Source organism: Anser cygnoides, chromosome 5 (assembly GCF_040182565.1).
Source record: "Anser cygnoides isolate HZ-2024a breed goose chromosome 5, Taihu_goose_T2T_genome, whole genome shotgun sequence".
In the NCBI taxonomy this organism is placed as follows: domain Eukaryota; kingdom Metazoa; phylum Chordata; class Aves; order Anseriformes; family Anatidae; genus Anser; species Anser cygnoides.
In genome coordinates, this window is record NC_089877.1 from 37455649 (window position 1) to 37475282 (window position 19634).

The 19634-nt window shown below is 46.4% G+C and overlaps 1 protein-coding gene across 7 annotated transcripts in view; it reads left to right on the plus strand.

The window, feature by feature from the left end:
- The window catches only part of OSBPL5 (oxysterol binding protein like 5), a 170491-nt gene that overhangs the window by 76970 nt on the left and 73887 nt on the right, over positions 1-19634 (plus strand). Inside the window, exon 1 of one of the 7 annotated variants that reach the window (XM_066998918.1) lies at positions 5076-5099. The exons of 5 other annotated variants lie outside the window; for them this stretch is intronic. The gene's annotated coding sequence lies outside the window, so the exon portion shown is untranslated. Of the gene's footprint in view, positions 1-5075; positions 5100-17828; positions 18178-19634 lie in introns of those variants that run through there. One more of the 7 variants, XM_066998915.1, reaches the window with a different exon arrangement.

The following is a 19634-nucleotide window of genomic DNA, read 5'->3' on the forward strand; positions in this document are numbered from 1 at the left end:
TCATGCAAAACAAATTCTGCTATTCTAAGTGAATGACTTTCCTTTTTGCACTTTATCCAAACCAAATCAAAAAGCCACATCAACGGGAAAGAAAATGTTTCAAGTCACGAAGCGAGCTGGGCACCAAAAGGGGTCTATTTAATCACTTGCATGTGTTGAATGGGGAAAAAAACAAAGTAAGTCACTTGCAGTAGCAGATGTTTTCAAGACTTTCCCAGAGCATGTTTTTTTTTTCCCAATGTTTGTGTGCGACTGCACTGTAATTGGTGTCACAGCTTTTCCTGGTCACTGTCCTGCTAAGGAAGTGAAGTCTGTACCTGAGAGATGTGGTCTGGGCTCTTGTCCTGGGGAGTTCATGTCGTAGCCTAGACCTGCTACATAACATAGGCAGCAGCAGAGTGCTGGCAGGCCAGAAAGCAGCAAAAAATCACCCTGAAACTTGGAGGGCTGACTGGGGGAAGGACCAGCTGTGTCTTGCAGCCAAATCCATCCCAAGAGCCTTGTCAGACCACTGAAGATAACTGGGTCATAAAACACAGTAGCCACCTGGGGAGCTCTACAGCCAAAGACTAGTCTGGAATGGTGGCCTTGCGATGGGAAATAAAAAAAAATCCTGGACTGAAATCTCTATTTGAAGCTTATTGGGAGCTTGAAGGACTGGCATGCTGGTGTGACTGGCCTGGTTTGAACATCCTACCACTCCTCTGTACCATAACGCATGCTGCTTACCGCTGGTTCTCGTTTTCAGTTTTCCCTTTTGTCTTCATCAGTTCAGACATTTTCCAAGCTGCGTGGCAGCAAAACTGCTCCTGGTCACCACGTCACTTGGCTTTTTGTTAGCAAATAAAGTTGCTTGCGTGGTCAGGCAGCCTGTGTTCTGGACTGAGCTGTTTGGTTGGGTGTCACCATGTGCTGCTGCTCCAGAAAACTGCGTTGAAAGCCAGAGAAGTCCAAGGAGGCTTTTCTTGTCCGCTGCTGCCCAAACTGCTGTTGCTGGGTGTTAGTCACAGTCCTCACGTGTGTGTATTTATATATGGCAACCGTATCCTGACCTTCCTCTCAGCCCTGCATGTCTTCATTTGGGGTTGTAGAGTAGCTCTTACCCAAGAAGAGGATCGGGATCACTGCATGTAGAACTGTTCTCGTTTCATTTGTAGGGCTCATTATGCTGTGGAGCAATCTCAGCTGCTTGCAAGGGGTGGGACAGGCAGTTAGGGAAATGAATCCACTTTGTTTTAGCTGCCTTTTTCCTCCCAGTACCTTCCATCATTGGCAGGAACCTCTTTGTCTCAGGCAGTATGTTGAAAACGAGCCTGAAGTTGGTCTTGCTGCTGTTCTAGGAGAGCCGTCGTGTATCGAACAGCAGTACCTTTTGCAGGGATTTTTCTTGTCTGATGGTGTGCAGATACTGTTTGTTTAGGTTTAGTCATTCTGTGCGAGGCAAGGCTGTGGGAATGTCAGCTTGCTTTCTGAAATGCCAGCCTTTCTTGGAGAGCTCTCGCTTTGCTTTCCATCCAGATCTGTTGGTGCGTTTGGGGAATTGCTAGCTGAGGGTATTTCTGTATGAATACATACCTACTGATCAGCTATTTACGAAAAATGGCTGCTTTGCATAATTTTTTTTGCATATTTTCTCATTCCTTTTAAAATCAGCTTACATAATCTGCATAACAGTTATCAGACTATGACAAACATGAATTGTAAAATCATGGAAAATACCTCTTTCAGTGACGCACGGGGCTATTTCCCTCTGTTCGGTTCTGGTGTCTTCTGAAACCAGAGAAGTTCCCCCACGAAGAAGTGGTGGGTTCTGATCTGCTCGCTTTAAAAATAGCGTGGCGCAGCGTGCAGTTTTGCTTCTGCAGCTTCCTCTGTGTGTAGCTCCGAGCTGACAAGATGCTAGTTTAGGAAATTGCAAGCTTGGATATCTGGCCGTTATCAAAATGCCAGCGCTAAAATTGGTGAGCACATGCTAAAAGAGTTGAAAATGTGAGAAGGCCTCTTACAGGATTAAGTCCGTTTGCTTTCAAGAGGAAGATAAATTCCAGTAAAGGCTTTTCCCCAGCTTTAAAATGATACTGGAATGATTAGTGCCGAAAAGCTACTTCCAACTTCCCCTGTGCTTGCTCACCTGGACAGTTACTGAACTGGAAAAACAAAATGTGTGATCACTTTTGAGTTTCTGAAGTGACAAAATGCCGCTTTCCCCCATTTTTGCATTTATAAATTTGAAAAATACAGAAAACTTGTCTGCAAAAATTTGCATGGCTTTCAGCAAGGGCAGGCACCTGGGACTGTCTGTAGGAAGTTGTTCTGGGGGTGTAAATTTTTAATGAGCCATGTTCCTGCTCTTCAGATGGCAGAGGTACGAGTCCTGCATGGTCTCAGTGGGCATGTGGCTGAGCCAAAACACAGCTGTGCTTACTTCAGCCCTCACACATCCAGGTGCCCCAGGATATGCTGCTATGGGTATGTGAGAACAGCACGTAGATGCCCCTGTCAGCTTACGGTTTGTAATCAAAGGGGGAAACTTAGCAATAGGCCCCTCTTCTGCAAACATTTCCATGCTCGAGTAAGTTCTCTGGTGTGACTAGAGGCAGGAAAGCCTGGAGGGTTTTGTTTTTTTAACCTTGGGGAGTTTTAGTTTGAAAAACAATCTGACGGGACTCCCTCCTTTGTCTTGGACACAGCCTGCGTATGTTTCTTTTCTGTCACTCAACATTCCTGCAGGAGCAAAGTAGACAAGGAAAATTTAACATATGCAGAGGCCTGTATACATAACGTGTTAGATTCAGCTGTAGGTATAGACACGGATGAAACTCAGAGGAAAGATCACAGAACTGAAGTTATTCATCACTGTAAAACCAGAAATGAAGAAAAGATGTGGAGGTTAGCCCCAGTTTAATAAAATCATTTGTGTGCCCCCTTGAAATGCTGTATCTTGGCTAGAAACCCCTCAAGGTGCAAACTGTCGTGCAGCATTTTATACAGGCAGGCAAGATGAATGATGAACTCCAGGTACTGGGTTTCTATAGTGATCTTGTTTATCTTTCTCTGTTTACTTCCTTTATATTGTTTCATTACACCACAAAGAGATCCACGTGTTGTACCTGAATCTTATCTATCCCCAAAGTTGCTGCTAGCCTATTTAAGGTTTTACTTGTTTATTTGCTGAGTGACAGCAAATTGAGAACTTTCTCCTCGGTGGTTGCTTTGAAAAATGGTGATGCAATCCCTGCCCCTTCCCCTGCTCCAGCTGCGAGAAGCTCAGGCTGCTGTGCTGGCTGACCCTCCAGGCAGTGTGCCTGGGGCAGTCCATTCAGTACCCTGTGATGGGAAGGGGTAATGAGAGAGGGGGACTTAATGGGGTATGCCAGGCATCTGCGAGATGGGGTTCACAGCTGCAGGTTGGAGCGTATTATGCCTTCAGCTTGATTGATCTGTTCATTTCTTGAACTCTGTACCCACGAAGGGTGCATGGCAGTGCTCAGGACTGCAGTACTCAATTTATTTGCAGACAGATGACAATATTCAAAGCTGTGCGTATGCTTTTCTGCTGCCCTGCCTTGCCAGTGTACCTTATCTTTTGAACTGGAAGGATCACAGGACTGGTGGGAGCACAGATTGCAAGTACTGGGAGCCAGCTTGTGCTCTGCTGAGATTATTAGGGGATTTGCCACTGGGCTGGGAGTGAATGGCATCGGGTCCTAGGCTGTGGTCTTGAAGACGTAGCTCTGATCACATCTTCCCTGGTACCTTACTCCACCTGAACTCAATATGCCCTCAGGGCCTTGCCTTGGTGTTCTGTGTTAGCAGTAGGGAAGGCTCAGTGTGGAAGATGAGCCTCTTGTCCCACCTGCAGGTGTTTGAGCTGTTGGTGGCTTGTTTGGGATCTGCTGAGCTAGGTTCAGCTGCTCTGGATTTTACCTTCCTTCACCCCCTGCCTCGAAGTGGCTGTGCCAGCAGTGGACTCCTGAGCCCCTTCAGTGGTGGGATGGAAAGCTGGAGTGTAACCTAAAGCTTTCAAAGGGAAGATCTCTTGCTAGCATGCAAAAACCACAACATCTCAACTCATTCACAGAAATCACTGATTATATCTGGCTGAAATATCTTTTGAGCAGGCCCTAAGGTGACTGAGATCAGTGAATTTCAGCACAAATTGTTGAAATTCAGTTGAGTAGCAGTCCTTTGCTGGGAAGTTTTGGGTAACTCTAATTATAAGCTGTTGTAGCGATGTTAATAAGTTTGTCTACTGCTGCCCATGGCACTCGTGTTCTCAGTGTAAATAAATGAGTCAGATTAAGCATTAGGAAAAACCATGTAACAGTCGAGATGATGAATCACCGCAAGAAGCTGTGAAGGAAAAGCTGTGCACTTTTCCTCACTGGAGGTCTTGAAAAGCAAGTTGGAGAAATACCTGCCAGACATGACCTGGGTATACTGTGTTGCTTTAGACAGAAAAATGAGGAAAAAATGTAGTGCAGGATTCGAGCTCTCTTCCAGCCTGGGATGGTAAGATAACAAATTCATTATAAACTAACCATTTCACATACCGTTCTTCTGTCTCTCTCATTTCTCCATAATGAATGTTGCCTTAAGTGGTAACTTGCTTTCTCTTGACGGCCCTTATTAAAAAAGCACTGTAACTATGGTTAATTAGCCTTCCCTGCAAGGTGCAGTAGATTACAGTAGATTAAAGACGCCAGTAAGTGAGAAAGCTTCAGAAAGCCCAACAAATAGGCTGTGCTCTGCTGAATACCCTTGTGGCTTTGTGCAGGTATTGGCAGCTGTTATGGAACAGAGCAGAGATTGCCCTGTTTGAAGGAAGCATTTGGGTGAAACAGGGATCAGCTGCTCTTTGTTGCCATGTGCCTACCAAATGGAAACCTTGTGGGACAGCTGCATCTGCGTGATGACTGGCTGGTGATCAGAGTTTTGGTAGTACTCCTGAGGGTAAAGACTGTAATTAGCCTGGTGCTGGAGAGCCAGAGAGAGACAGAGGTAGTGATTTTGGATCACATCTTTGGATCCTCCTGGAAGAGGAGAAAAGCACTGCTGGGATACTTACTGGATGTACAGTTCTCCAGAGTCTGTTGCAGGTGGGGCATGATTTATAGCAACCATAAAGCAGCAATAAGGCTGCTTTAAAGTGCTCTGGGGTTGAATTTGCCATTAGTTGTTACCAGAATTAGGCCTGTGTGTTCTGGTGCATAGCTGGGTTTGTTCTCAATGTATGTGTGTTAGTGCTGCTGCCGTCGCCTGCTCCTGGCAGCTGGCTGTTTGGAAAGCCTCGGTATCGTTTTTGCTGGTGCCATGGTCTCCCTGCAGGCAGGAGCAGTGGTCTTTTTGCTCGCTAGTTTCCCTTCTGCTGGCGTTGTTTGTCAGGGCCTTGCACAGCAGAGAGCCAGAGAAGAAAGGCGAAGGGCAGGATTTGGGCTGCTGCTTGCTTTCCATTGGTTGTCTTCATGCTTTTTCTCCAGGCGTGAGGTGCCTCCTTAGTCCTTTCTACTCCATGTACTGATAGTTTCAACTCTTTATCTTGTGTAACGGTTCTCCCTTTTCAGTCTGAGATTTATAGCTTTATTTGTGGATGGATCAGTCTGAGAGCTGGGGACATGGCTTGCTGCCAAGGAACAGGGTGAGTGTAAAGAAAGGGCCTTCGGTGTAATGCCTTCTGCTGTGCGGTGCATGACAGTTTCAGGTAGGAGGAAGGAAGCTGGGAAATAGAGCTGAGCTGCTGGCACACCTTAGTTTGCCTTCATCGAGAAAGCCCACCACATCTGGAAAATGATTGCAAAGAATTCCTACCTGGCTGGTCGCTTGGGTGGTGAACACAGCTTGGAAAAAGTCACTCTTCCAAATGAAAAGCATCTGCCCAAGGCTGCCAGTTTTAGAATAACTCCCCTCATAAACAAGCCTACTTCGCTGGTAAACAAGCCTGACAGCACATCAAGACTTCTCACAAGACCAGAAATGCAATGTGTTTGTGCCCACACTGCCCAACAGGAAGAGTGAAAGTCCCCGCCCTACAAGTTTGTGCAGTTAAGCATGGGCTGGAAGACAAAAATGCAGAAGGTGTGGGTTTTTCTATTTTTAACTTCTAATCCACTGTGATATCCCCAAGACCATCAGATCTACGTGACTAAATGACAGGGTGTTGCATGTGTGTGGCCATCTAGGTACTCAGGGTACTAGGTACTCAGTGCTGAGTGAGCTGGCTGAACCTCCCTCCTAGTGGTTGCACTTAAGGTGCAAACAAACTCAAGTGGCCAGAATGAAGCTGAGGGAGAAGCAGAAGTGGGAAATATTTATTCTCTTTAAATATTACAAAGATAAACAAAGTGTTTGGTTTTGTTCTTGAATTCACATTACTTCTGGAAACATCAGTACTGTCATTCTGAGAAGAAATTTGGGAAGCATTGCAGGATTTCACTTCATTCAAATGCTTACACTTCTGCTGCATAGTACTAGGCTAATAGATATATTTAGGATAGCACATGCAAAAAAAATTTACTTCCCTGCAAAATGATGCTGTTTGTCACCTCTGTGATAAATGCATTCAACCTGTTTATGGGCATTTACACAGAATACTTGTGCTGTTGTCAGACCACCCCAGGGCACAGTGTAGGGCAGCGGATAAGTGGGCTCCTTAGAGCAGGACCTGGTCTGTTGTTTGGTGGGAGGACAGCAGAAAGCACTGGCTCCACGGTGGATTATTAACATGGCAAGTGCCCATTTTAGATATTTGAAACTTACTGACTCAGTATCTTCATCAGGAAACACTTGTAGCAGTTGTCATGTACTCAGCATTTGTCTGTGTATCTGTCATTTAAATCACATAAAGCACAGAGCACAGGAGTTGCATTCCCTGCTTAAAGACACTGAGTCCGCGCTGTACACAAGGTAAAAATCCACTCTCTCCTTTCTCAGTATTACTAACAGCCTTTCTAAAGATAAGGCAAATGTAAACATGAGTCAGTTCCCTACATACTGCTAGTCTCATCTCTGCAATAATAGGTGGCCATCTCTTTGTGATAACCAGGAAGAAACAGATTTTTTCACCTTTTCTCCCTGAGTAGTGCCTTACTCATCATGACCACCCATTCAAATTAGACTATTTGTGGAGTATGGCATTACTCACTGTGTGGGAGATATGATCAGAGTTTGGTCTCTATTAAACAAGATTTCTGTTGCACTAGAGCGTTTCCAATGGGATCACCAATTTATTTGGGAAATATTTGTAAAAGGGACTTCCTGCTGTAAATGAATCATGATGTCAACGGAGCAGTGCCCCATTGTGGCAGCTTCAGAGCCACCTCTCTGCTGGCAGCTTAATTGCATGTACTTGGGCTCTTCTGGAAAAAAAACCTGTGTGGATTCTTTGGAGCACTGTGCTTCCAGCCTTCACCAGGGTAGGGTCCTGAGCCCTGATGCTTTGTGCAAGTACTCCTGTAGTCATCCTGATGTGTTTTTCTGCTTTTGTTGAAGTGCCGTACGTACCTTGGATCTGGTGAAGGATTAAATAAATTGCTCTCAGATACCTGATGCGCTATTCTCTTTGGAGGAAACTCAATTTATAATTAACATTGTTTTTCTTGCTTTGAAGATGCCCGGTTTTGTTAGTTGAGTGCTCTGATCAAGAAGGGTTGCTGTGAATTTTTATTCTGCTTTGAGAAGAGCAAGCTCAGTGCACAGGCTTGATGAGATGCCAAGACAACAGGCTTTTATTTTTGAAGCTGGAGTTCTGTTTTGTGCAAATGTCATGTAAGGACTGTGAGGTGAGTTGAGGAAAGAACAGGGAAGACCTCTTCTCATCGTGAAAATCCTAGCAGTGGCTTCATACAAGACCAGATAGTGGTCTTAAATGTAGCAGCAGCTCACTGACTGCTGAGGATCTTTTGCCAGCTGGGTGACTGGAAGGTCACTGTGCCGTGCTCCCAGAAGGAGACAGATTATTCCCAGCAACCTGTTGCTTGAGCTAGCAGAAACTTAGCCACAGCCCTCCTTAGGGAAAGTGAACGCCTAGTGCTATTCATAGTTCAGTCAGGTTTAATTTTTATAACATAGAACTGTGAAACAAATGCAAAATGTTTCACTTAAATCTCATGTGGCATAATCCAGAGCAGTCAACGTTTGGGGCAAAATCCTCAGTCATACTGAGTAGCTCCAGTGAAGTGTTCCTCTTGAAAGGCACAGGCTGTATGTTCACTTTGGTTCACTTTCTTTGCAGTTTGCATGACTGGGTTTCTCCATCCTGCCTGGCTGAGGAAGCTTTTAGGAGCCACTAGAAGCTGCCTGTAGTTCCCTCCTGTCTCTGTAGCGCTCCTCCATCTGGAGGCTCATGGTAGGGGGATTTCCCAGTTTAGTTTCCTGGAGGAACCTACAAGCTGACATTAAGCTCTTATGAGGGATACATTTTTACAGTTGTGATTTTTTTTCTGGTTTGATTCTGTCACTTCAAAGTTCCTTTTTATGTATGTTCATAAGCTAAACAGTGCCTCTCTGCACACCACAAGCCAAAGTTTACTATTGCCTTTCTCATTAAATAGCAATGATCTTTTGTTTATAGGCACAAAATTGGTACGTAAGATATGTAAGAGTACAGAGGCACTAATTTGAAATTTTTGGTACTTTTTATGCATAAAGTATAGCACTAAACTTTCTCAGTCTTGGCGTTTTTCTTCTGTTAGAAGTAAAGTATCTACATAAATCATTTTTTTCTGTGAATATTTTTATTATAAATTCTCTCCATTAATATTTTGCACAAAGGCAGACTAATTGCATGGGCAGGCACAGGGGTAGGGGTATGGTAGGGGTATAAATCTCTTCCAGTGACAGTGTCTTGAAATAGCAATTGGTTAAGATATCGTTGCCACAGCATAACATTGTGGGTTGATCTTGCTGCCTTTCTGCAAAAATTAGTACTGTGACTCTGTCTGTGTGTGCAGTCCTGTTTAATTACATGGAGTCCTTCTGTCACTGAACAATTAGAGTATGGTGGATGCCATCAAGTAGTCGTAGATCTAAGCCAAAACTAATTCCTGCGTACTTTTTATCCGGCTTCATCTGTACAGTAATACCTCTGTTGTGCTGTTAATGCCAGCTTTTGGCTCTTGGCAGGGCGAGGAAGGCCGTGTCCCTGAGGAGTGTGATGGAGTGAGCCCAGCAGGCCCTGCCCACGGATCTGTGTGGGCTGGGTGCGGGCAGCACAGAACCCCATGTGCTGGCCGGGCTGGCTGTCCCCAGGCACCGCCTTGACGCTGTGCTCCTGCAAAGCAGCCATGGGTGTTCACTGCTCTTTCTGCTCATAATGTGCATCTGGCCCTCCCGGACCACATTCAGCTTCCCCAGGGCCATTTAACACCCCTGGAACTCCTGACTCAGGGCTCACCAGCTGAGAACTCAGCATTTGAAGCCTGATTTGAGGGGATTAAACACACACTTGGCTTGTCTTACTACTTGATTGCCTGTCCTGGGTGAGCACTTTGCTTGCACTCTCTCCTGTTGCCAGATCCTCGAGCAAATAATGGTAGTCCATGAAGTCAGTCCACTCCTAAAAGCTGTGAAACAGCGGGCCAGGACTGGGTATGCAGGCTGCAGAGATCTTGTCCTCCACTTGTGGTCACCTGCTGAGTGCTGCAGGGAGCTGCAGAGAAAGGATGGTTGTGTTTCCTTTCCTCCACAGCTGTGTTCCAGCTATAGGATTGCAGATCACACTCTATATTTTCCATTCAATTATATATTCAGTCTGTTTTTGTACAAGAGGATGTTCCAGAAGCCATGTCAGTCCTGGTTCTCTGCCCTCTCCAGCTGATCTCTCCTTCTTGTCCATGCTGTCACTGGGCCACCGAGGGAACAAGTCTGGGGACTTGGCCTCAAGCAGTCTGAGTCGCACAGCTGCAGAAATGGATTGCAGTGACTGCGACAGGCGTGGCTTCAGAGAAAACCCTTTGACAACCATGGTGCTTTACCATTTTAAAAATGGCACATACTGTCAAACATTTCTTCTGAACACCCTCATTTGCTTTAGATTTAGAAACAAGCCCTTTGATGTGGAGAGCGGATCTGGGGCCTGAGGTCCTTCCTTTGGGTGTCCACCCTTTCAAGGAAAAGTGGAAAATAAAGGTTGTTTTCTAAATGGAAGGGTTTGAACCCTACAGTCTTTGCTCTCAGTTGGCTGCCACGTGCTGTACCCCTGAGCCTCCCGCATGTATGGCATTCTCCTGGCTGGAGTGCAGGCGCTGGCGTTCCTCTTCAGTTGCAAGTCATTCTCTCCTTGCTGTGCAGCCGCTCTGGTTAACCACAGAGCCCCATTTAAAACCAGAAGCCAGCAAAACACGATATCCAGCTATCTGTAGCATCAAAGGGTATGTTAGCTCTTCAAAGGCAGCCTGGAGCCTCACGGTTGTCTTCTCAAACAGATTTGCTCTCTGCTAAATGAAAAAAAGACATGGTGTCAGTGGCCTCACTTGCATCAAAGCTGGTTTACCAGCTGTGGGTCTGGCTCCTGATGTCTGGTATGTTCTTTACCAGCGGAGATAAGGGTATTTAAAGTGACCTTATGAAGGTTTTTGACTCCCTCAGTGTTGTTCCTCACTGCATCTGGCTCCATTATTAGCTTTCTTACCCTTGCTATAACATCTTTTTCTTTTGGGGAACTGTTTTTTTAAAAGCAAAACCATGTAGATCTGAAAACTTTAAAGGAAAAGGGTTCATGAAAAGGGAGCAGAACTGGCTCTTTCCAACTCTGGTTGCTTAAGGCTGGATTCAAAAGAGGCTGACACATCTATTGCCTCGTGTGCAGGCTCACGGGTCTGCCTTTGCTTTAAGCTCCTGTACACAGTGTTTGTCTGTGAAAGGCCGTAACGAAAACACGAGTGCTGGAAGAAATTAGGCTGTTTGCTTTTTGTTTGTGTTCCTTCCTTTCCTTTCCTTTCTATTTTAATGAAGCACGGTATCCTCATGTAGTTCCAGTTAATTAAGTCATCTTTAAGCAGTTACAGTTAATGCAAATTAGGCTTAATGCGCTGTGTAATGTAAGTGCCCAGTGCATTCATCTAGTCAGTACTGGCTGTGCTGGAAAAACTGACCATTGAACAAGTTACATGAGTAGTCTGAAGTATGGCTTTTTGTTTCTGTAAACGAGTATCAAAATCACGTTAGGTGGCATCAGAACTCCAGTCTACCACGTTCTCTGATAAAACAAGACAAGATCTGAGCATTCATATAATGTCTTGGGTTGGAAGGGACCTTACAGATCACCCCATTCAAGCCCCCCTGCTATGGGCAGCGATGCCACTCACTAGATCAGGTTGCCCAGGGCCTCATCCAGCCTGGCCTTGAACACCTCCAGCAATGGGGCATCCATAGCTTCTCTGGGCAACCTGTGCCAGTGCCTCACCACCCTCTGATTGAAGAATTTCCTCCTAAAGCAGTGAAAGCTGAGTTTCTGAGGAGTTGGACAAACTTGTCTTTTTCTGGAAATTGCAAAGTCTGAATAAATCTTATCAAGAAAATCTTTCTTTTTTTTCCTTCTTTTTTTCTGTTTTGCTGCCATTTCATCATCCGGGATCTTGTTTCTTACCAGAATAATGAAGTACTTAGACCAAAACTTGTTGGCATCAAGCGCTACGTGTGAATCCGAAAACGCACCGAAGCTGTAGATGGGGTTACAATTTAATATACAGCACTTCTTTGTTCTCTCTTAATAGCAGAAGTCAGTGGGGGTTCGGCTCTTGCAATGAGAAAAATGAGAAAAAACAATTTCCTCTTCATCGCTTTTGCTGGCCTTTTTCTCACGCTATGCGTAAAACTCATGTGTGATTTTTTTTCCTCCCTTCTTTAGGTAACTGAAGTTACCCCAAGCAGTTCAGAGCTGCGCTCAAGAACAATACCTCAGCGTGTTTAGAAAGTTTACTCTGCCCTGTAGCACCTTTTTCAATATAAAGCTCCTGTTGTGCTTGCTAGTGTCTGCGTGAGCAGCGCCCTCATCCTGCCCTCATCCAGGGCTCCCAGCTGGGACCCAATAGCCTCGGCCCTCATCTTCAAAGGGAGTAAAAATTGCATCTTGGTTCCCAGGCCTGTGGTGGCTTTTACTTTGCAAAGGCAAGCACTGTCCTGTTTTTCTTCTCTGCAGCTTTGCTGTCTGCGCTCAAGAAAAGTCTTCTCCTTGCAGGTTTTGTGCATTGAAATAAACCGAGAGAAAGAACAACTCCCCCAAAACCAAATGCTGCCATTTATTGGCGGTGGGGTAGCGGCTCAGGCTGACTGGGCAGCAAGCACAAATCCTGTCTCAGCTGCATCGTGTCACTGGGGAATATCATTACAATAGTGCATGTTTCAACAGCAGCGTTTCCTCAGTGTCCTAGCCCTGGAAAACCTCCTTTTGCTGGACGTTCACCAAGTTGTTAATGGAGAGTTTGGAAACAGCGATCAGATGTGGCCAGATTTATAAACACACGCTGCCTGTGTTCTCACTTCTTCCTGGATCGTGAGACCTAATCGCATATTTGGAAAAAGGGTTGCATTTTCTCCTAAACTAAGCCACAGAGGTCCAGACCTACTCCTACTTTCTGACAGGCTTATTTGTCCTTGTGTTCCCAGAAACAGACACGGAATATGCGAAAAAAGATATTTCCAAGATGAGCCTGTTAGCCAGAAACATCCTGAGGAAGAGTAATTTGCCTGGAGGGACAGATGGTGAATATATTCTTGCTGCCCTCGGTTCTCCCTGATTGCTGCCATTTCAGGCTTCTCGATTATTTCCTGATAGCTCATGTTTTCAGATGTTTTCTGGCTAGTTGTCCTCGCGTGTCTCTGTGACTTTGGGATCCAGCATTCTTTGAACTGCAAGAAATACTGGCAGTGATTCTGTTTGGTTTTTGTTTGTTTTTTAAAAAAGGGCATCTTCAAGCGTGTCTGAATCTGTAAAATCGTACCATTCTGATCATTCCCTTTCATTGCTACTAGTGCATAATCCCTGTCCTTGTATCGCTTTTCTACCCCATTCCTGCAATATTTCACTGCTTAGGTACAGCAGAGTCCCTGTGAAAGCAGGAAGATTTGGCTCCCCCAAAAGTCATCTCTGTAGTGAAACAGCAAAGCCTCACATGCACTGGTAGAGGTGGTGGCAGGCACAGTCCTGTGTTGTATAATAGACATTAACACTGTAAATTGGCCAAGTTCTCAATTCGCATCCTTTCAGAGGACTACAGTCATGGAGCAGGCCTGGTTCTGGGCTATTCCTGATGGTGTTGAGCTTCAGGAATGAGGGTGCTGTGGTTTAGAAAGGTTTCTTTCTGTACATAAGCTAAACAGATGATAGCGGCAGCATTGCTGCGTTGCTGGTGAAAAACAACATCCCATCAAGACTGCGCTTCATGTAAAGCAGCAAGCATACTTCAGTACCATCACTAACCCGCTTCCCATGGCCCTAATAATTTATGAACCGAAAAGGGGGATATTTGGGCAAAAAGCACCCTTTAGCATGCAGGACTGCTAGTGTAAAGGAAAGTTGGCATATCTCCAGCCTTCTCCCTCCAACCTGACTCATGGCTACCTCAGCTGTGAAGCAAGGAGGGGTTTGGTGTCAGGAGCTCCTTCGCCAGCCAGGGCTCAGTCAGCCCAAGGCGCCCTCCCTGCCCCACATGCTGATTTCCTCAGTGCTGCTGCATATGAGGAGTGACTTCGGAGAAACCGAGGGAGCAGGCTGTTACTGTACCCAACCGAGAGAAGATGAGCAGTACCCCTCGCCTGAAACGCCATTACCACTGAAGATGTTGGCAGAACTTCACTGGGTTTCTGTGGCCTCTGTCTCACACCTTGTTGTCTCGAAAGATCCAAATGTCAAATAAAAACTGTGACAGCCACTTAATATATAAGAGAGGCTTGAGATGCGTATGGGGAATTAATTAGGGGAACAGCAGGAGATTGGTTTGGGAGCTGTCTAGGCAAAGCCACTCGCACTGTCTGTGGAATTGTCTTAAACCACAGCAGTAATACCATATATTACTTGGAAATTTGAAGTCTTTGTTTCTACAGTATTTTTTTATGGAACGATAGGGAGCTGGTTAAGACTTGGCCCTCTTTACAGAGCATCTTGAATGCAGTTTAAGAGCACAGATGATCAAAGTGTGTTTGTTAAAAAACTGGCTTTAGTTTGAAAATAGCGTGAGAAGGTACAGCATGAAGAAAATCTTAAGAACGTTTGAGAAGATGGACTCAAAGTCACAAGTTTTTGCTTGATCAGAATTTTGGCTATTAAATGTTTTAACCTGCTGCTTACTACAAACTAAGGGCTTGCCCATGTCCTCGCAGTCATGCAGTTGTGGAAATGTGCAGTTAATGCCTGGAAGCAATGGGAAGGCATGGCCGGGCATAAAGCAGAAAGCAATTCTTCCTCCGTCTCCTCTGCTTCTTGCTTAATGGGAAGGCAGCACCGCAGAGCCAGTCACGTTCCTTTTGTGTCAATATGTGTGTCTGCGCTCTGTGAGCACAGGAAAACACGAAGCTCAGATCTCTTTCACCTCAGTGATATTTCAAGAGGATTCCAGGCCAGAAAAAAGGAATGAAAAAGATAAGTTATTTCTGGTTGGTTGGGTTTTTCGAGCTAGAAATACCCTGTGGAGACTGTACGATCAGGGGAGGCCCGGTGGGCTCGGCCGTGCCCAACCATCCCTGCCAGAGCCACTGCAGGAGGCTGGGCTGGCGCTGGGGCTTTAGTATGCTTCTCATCCAGCTAGAGGAGGGTTAAGAGCTGCCTGCCCTCCCTGTGATTCAGAGGAATTTGAAGGGAAAAGGTGTGCCTTTTTTTTTCCCCAGGAAATCAGAAGACTCAAAGGGAGATGCCCCTGGGCCTTAGCTGCTTGGGTCATAGGAAGAAGCTGCGCTTTGTGTGACCTGGGCTTGTGGCTGGGGCTGAGCAAATTGGGCACAAGGGAAAAGCACTGGCGTAGACCTCGAGGTGGGAGTGTACTGGGATTTTCCTGGACTGGTTAACGAGCTCTTCCCAATTTGTGATGTCTTTGAAAGCACCTTCGCTGCTGGAGCATGAGCTGCTGCAGGGAGCTGAACTTACTGACATCATCCAGGCTGCAGCTTGGTTGTTTTCGAGTCGTCAATTGATCAGACCATTGATTTGTTGCAAGCATCATAAGTTGGGGGGATTTTAAGTGTGGCAGTGTGCTCTAAAATCTGTATTTATGTTGTTAATTTAGCAGCACACAGCTGCGTGTGCTACTTGGCCTTTCTCTAACAGCATTTCATGGTGATCATGTGACTGTTGTCCTGTTTTTTGAAGATGAAGATGCGTTTTCTGCTTTTTTAGAAAGGCAAACAGTTCAGCCAAACTTCTAGTGAAAATCACCTGACATAAGCTTTGCGACCCAGGCATGCTTTTCCAAGTACAGGAAGGAAGCTGTTGCTCAGCAGAAACTGGGCATAAACAAAGAAAGAAACAGTGGGGATGTGATCACTGGGCACGTGGAAAAAGGCTTTCAAGCAAGTCTCTTTAAAATCAAGAAGCGTTAAGACTGATCCTGTCAGCACTCACCCCAAGCAAGCCACCGCTGACCCCAGTCCAGCCGAGCGGGACGAGCTCTGAAGAGAGCAGTCACATACCAGTTCAGCAGAAACGAGTTGATCCTGCACTGGGCTGCATAAGGAAGAGGCAGGACATCTCAGAAGGAAGGTAGAATAGCTCCCTTTTGGGAACAAAGTTGAGGATTTCCTGTTGTTATGGTGTGGCCGAGATGGCAGAGGTAGATGTAACATCGCCCAGTAACGATGCAGCGGCAGTTTCCCTCTCTGCCTTTTGTTGCTCCTTGAGCAGAGCCAGCGGCTCTTGTGGCTGCCAAGGGCAGAGCACGGTCCAGAACTGCAGGCTGCGCTGACATTCAGCAGCTTGGTAGGGAGAAGGGGTCGCTAGGAGCTGCCTCCGCATCTTCCACTTAAGAAATCCCCCAGCTCTTGGAGGGAACCGGCCGCGGGACAGTTGCATTTGCTGGCATTGCTGCCAATGCCAAACAACCCTAGCAAGTGCTGAAAGGCTGACCTGTCTTTGTAGGGCCAGCTAGTGGGAAGGGGGGAACTAGGAACCCAGGGAAACATAGGGCCAGAAGGGACCTTGAGACACCATCAGATCTTTTTCCTGGGCAAAACTCTTCCTGGTAGCGTCTTGTCTGGAGTGCCCTCAGAAATCCCCTGTAGCCTTTGCCTGTCCTCAGGGTGCCCTTCACAGCCAAGAGCCCGCCTGCATCCCCTTGTCTCCTCTGAGACCTCATACTCCTTGTGCTGCCATCTGCTCATGAGCCTTTCTCTTCAAATTCATCCCAGTTTTTCTTTTGGGCCCACATTACCCACCCACATGGGATTTCTTTTATAACCATTGGAAAGAGAGAGAAACACCCTTGTGTACACGCTGCCTCCCAGACCCCAAACTTGCTGTGGTCCCTTGGTCTCGGCATCACTCCTCACACGGGGCCCCACAGTGGCAATAGGATCCGGGCCTGACATGTGAGCATTGCCTCCCACGAAGATTTCAGCAGTTCCCCACTGTGACAGTGTCTCTGGTAGCTGAAATTTCTGATTTAATAAAAGATCTTCACATCTCAGCAGATGCTGCGCCTTCATCAAGCAATGGACTGTCAAGTGCAGGGGGTGGTGTTGGTGCATGCATTTTAATCCTTGTTTGCACAGTGCTTTGAAGGTGTAAAACACCTTGGAAATGCTAGCTTCTTATTGTTACTATTATCACTGTCATCTTAATTTTCCACTGTTTTGGATATCACTTATTCATGAGAAATCAACGCAAAAAGTGGGAGTTCTCCCAAAGCTTTTTAGTTCATATTGCTTTCAGTCACATAATGCCAGATGTCTCAGAGGAATCTGATCTGACACAAAACCAGACAAGTCACTAGAAGACTGTATACAAAAAGACATCGGCTGCTACACTACAGCTGGTGGCACCGACAGATATATATATGTTATTTTCAAAGCCCTCCCTTTGCTGCAAAGGCCAGGGCAGAGCACAGCCTGGGAAGAACAGCCACAAAGCAAAGAGCCTTGGGGGGCAAGCCTTGGCTGAGGTTTGTGAGTTTTGCTTATTACTTAATTTAGCAATATCGGGAAAACCCAAGAAAGGAGAACAGTTGGAGATTTTCCAGGATCTGAATGATACATGCAGAAGCAGAGCTGTAATTAAACATGCTTGCCTACTGAAATATGTGTACAATCGCTATGGGATACTGTAACTAGCAACATCTATCTGACTCTTCTTAAAGCCGAAGCAGCAGTTCTGTGCTAGCATCTGCTGGCTGTGCCTGTGCTTGGCAAACCTGCCTCTGCGTGGCACCTTCTGCGTGGCTTCCAAAATGATGCTGGAGTGGCTGAGAAACCTTTGTCCAGCGTGGGTATATCTGAGCCATGCACGGAAGGATTTCCACCACTGCTGCCCCTACACTGTTGCAGGTGTTTACTTTGTCCCTTACAGATTAATTACAGAAAAGGGTGAACTGATTCTTTTATTATTGTTATTATTGCACAGCGATTCTGTATGCCAAGGAGCCTCTAAAAAGAAAGAGAAAAGGTGGGAGGGATTATATGACAGAAGTAGAGTTGCAGATTGTGTATTGCTGGCCCATTTTGGTAAGTGGCTCCGAGTGGCTCTAATTCCCTCTGTGCTGCCCTGCTGCTTTGATCAGCAATGAAACTGTTAACAGCGCTGACAACTAAATAATTGTCTCAACTGGCATTGCATTTTAAACTTCCCCTGGCGAATACTGGCAGATCACACCCCTCAGGGCTATTGTTCCAGCTTCTCTTTGCTCGTATCGCTGGGTCGAATCGCGCTGTGCTTATTTTGAGGATTTTCTTCCGCAGCCACCACGCTTAGGGAGTCGCTCTGTTTTTTCGAGCCAGGGTTGGGTGCGTAGACGGCGTGCCGGCAGCATGTGGGAGGCGTGCTGCATTGCCATGTGCCCCCGGAGCAGAGGCTCGGCATGCGGGTGCCAGCCCCGGGTCCTGCGCTGATCCGCAGCTCGGAGGAGCGGTGCGTGTGGGAGCGGGCTGGAAAGCCTCTGCGTGCGCCTAGTGCAAGGGTTTGGGGAAGGGACGGCTGCCCCGAGCGCAGGCGTCGCGTGGCAGAGGAGAGGGTTGCTGGCTGCGACAGTGAGCACCACGGTGAGTGTCTTTTCCTCCTCCTTCCCAAAGCCTATCCCAGCCTTCGGGGCTCCCGGTGGCTCTTTAAAATCTCCCCTCGTGTAGACTATTCCCTTAGTCCTTCCAGGCTGTGCTTTTTACCTGCCCTCCTTTTCTCCCCTTGCTCTTCATTCCCCTCCTCTCCTTTCTTTGTTTCCATTGCCCTGCCTCTGAGGCTGGCTGCAGTCTCATGCAAATGCAGTGGGTTCTTTGAACATTTGTAGCCTTATGCCTTGAGAACTGTTGACTGGCAGGAATCGCCTGTGATGGATTTATAAGTACCTGAATACCTTATTTGCATTTCTGTCTGCTCAGAAACACAAGCGCTCCACTCCCTTGAGGTCTGAATTCTGCTAGAAACAGCTGTGGCAGCGGCATCCGTTGATTAGCTTCATAAATTGACATTTTCAGGAATTTGTTTTGATACAGTGAGGTTGGCCATTTCACTACCCTCTGCTGCTAAACAACTTGGGTAACTTATCACCTGTCTAAGGGGCTGGAGTCCCTTAGGGATAACTAGCATTAGTGAGAGCCCACATGGAAGCGTGCCTCGCCTTACGCTGCCGCTATTCCTTGTTGGCAGCCTGTATGGACTTCTGGTGGATTTTGTTGAGCTAAAACCCAATCAGCCTGATTCAGCCTTGTGTCTAGATTGCTTGTAGAAGTAGGAATTTGACGAGTGAATTCAAGATCAGAGTAGCAAATCCCCTGTGAGATTGGGTCTTGCCTGCTTACAGGTTGTACTGCTTTTACCTACAGTTCTGCAACACTGCTGTAACCCTCCCCACGTACAAATGCAGGTCTGCCAGTATGAACACGCTTATACCAGCGCAGCTTTTTCCCCTGTGGGAAAGGAGAACAAGCTCTTCCAGTATAGAGCACCTTTATTTGGCTGTGACTCCATCCACACTTTTCGTTGTACTGGCAGAAGTACATCAGCAAATAGTGCTGCTAACTTAGATGGTTGAACTGCTACAAAGTCACACGCAGAACAAGTCTTGGTCTGCACACAGCCTCCAGAACTCCTTGCAAGCGAGCGTCAAATATGCCACGCGTTTGTGATCGTGCCTTTGTGAGCGGAGGTACAGCGGAAAGACATTGCGTTGCTTTGCCTGTTCCTGTGTATTCACAGGTAAGAAACCAAGAATTGGGAAGTATGTTGGCTGAAAAGTCATGACTTGTGAGTCACGGCTGTAGTTTATTTTTAAATAAAGTGTGTAAGACTTTTTTCTCTTCCAGACTGGCGGCTGGCCTGTGTTTTTGTTTGCCTCGTATTGGCAATATAAGAGGGCCATGGCAGAGGTGCAGATTACAGTAATGCTTACTGGGAAATACCTTTGAGCTGCCAGGGAAATACAGAGGTGTCTTAGTGGTGAAAATCTTCATCCTGAAAAGCTCCTTGCACCAGTGAAAAGTGAGTGCCTGGCAGCAGAGAAATA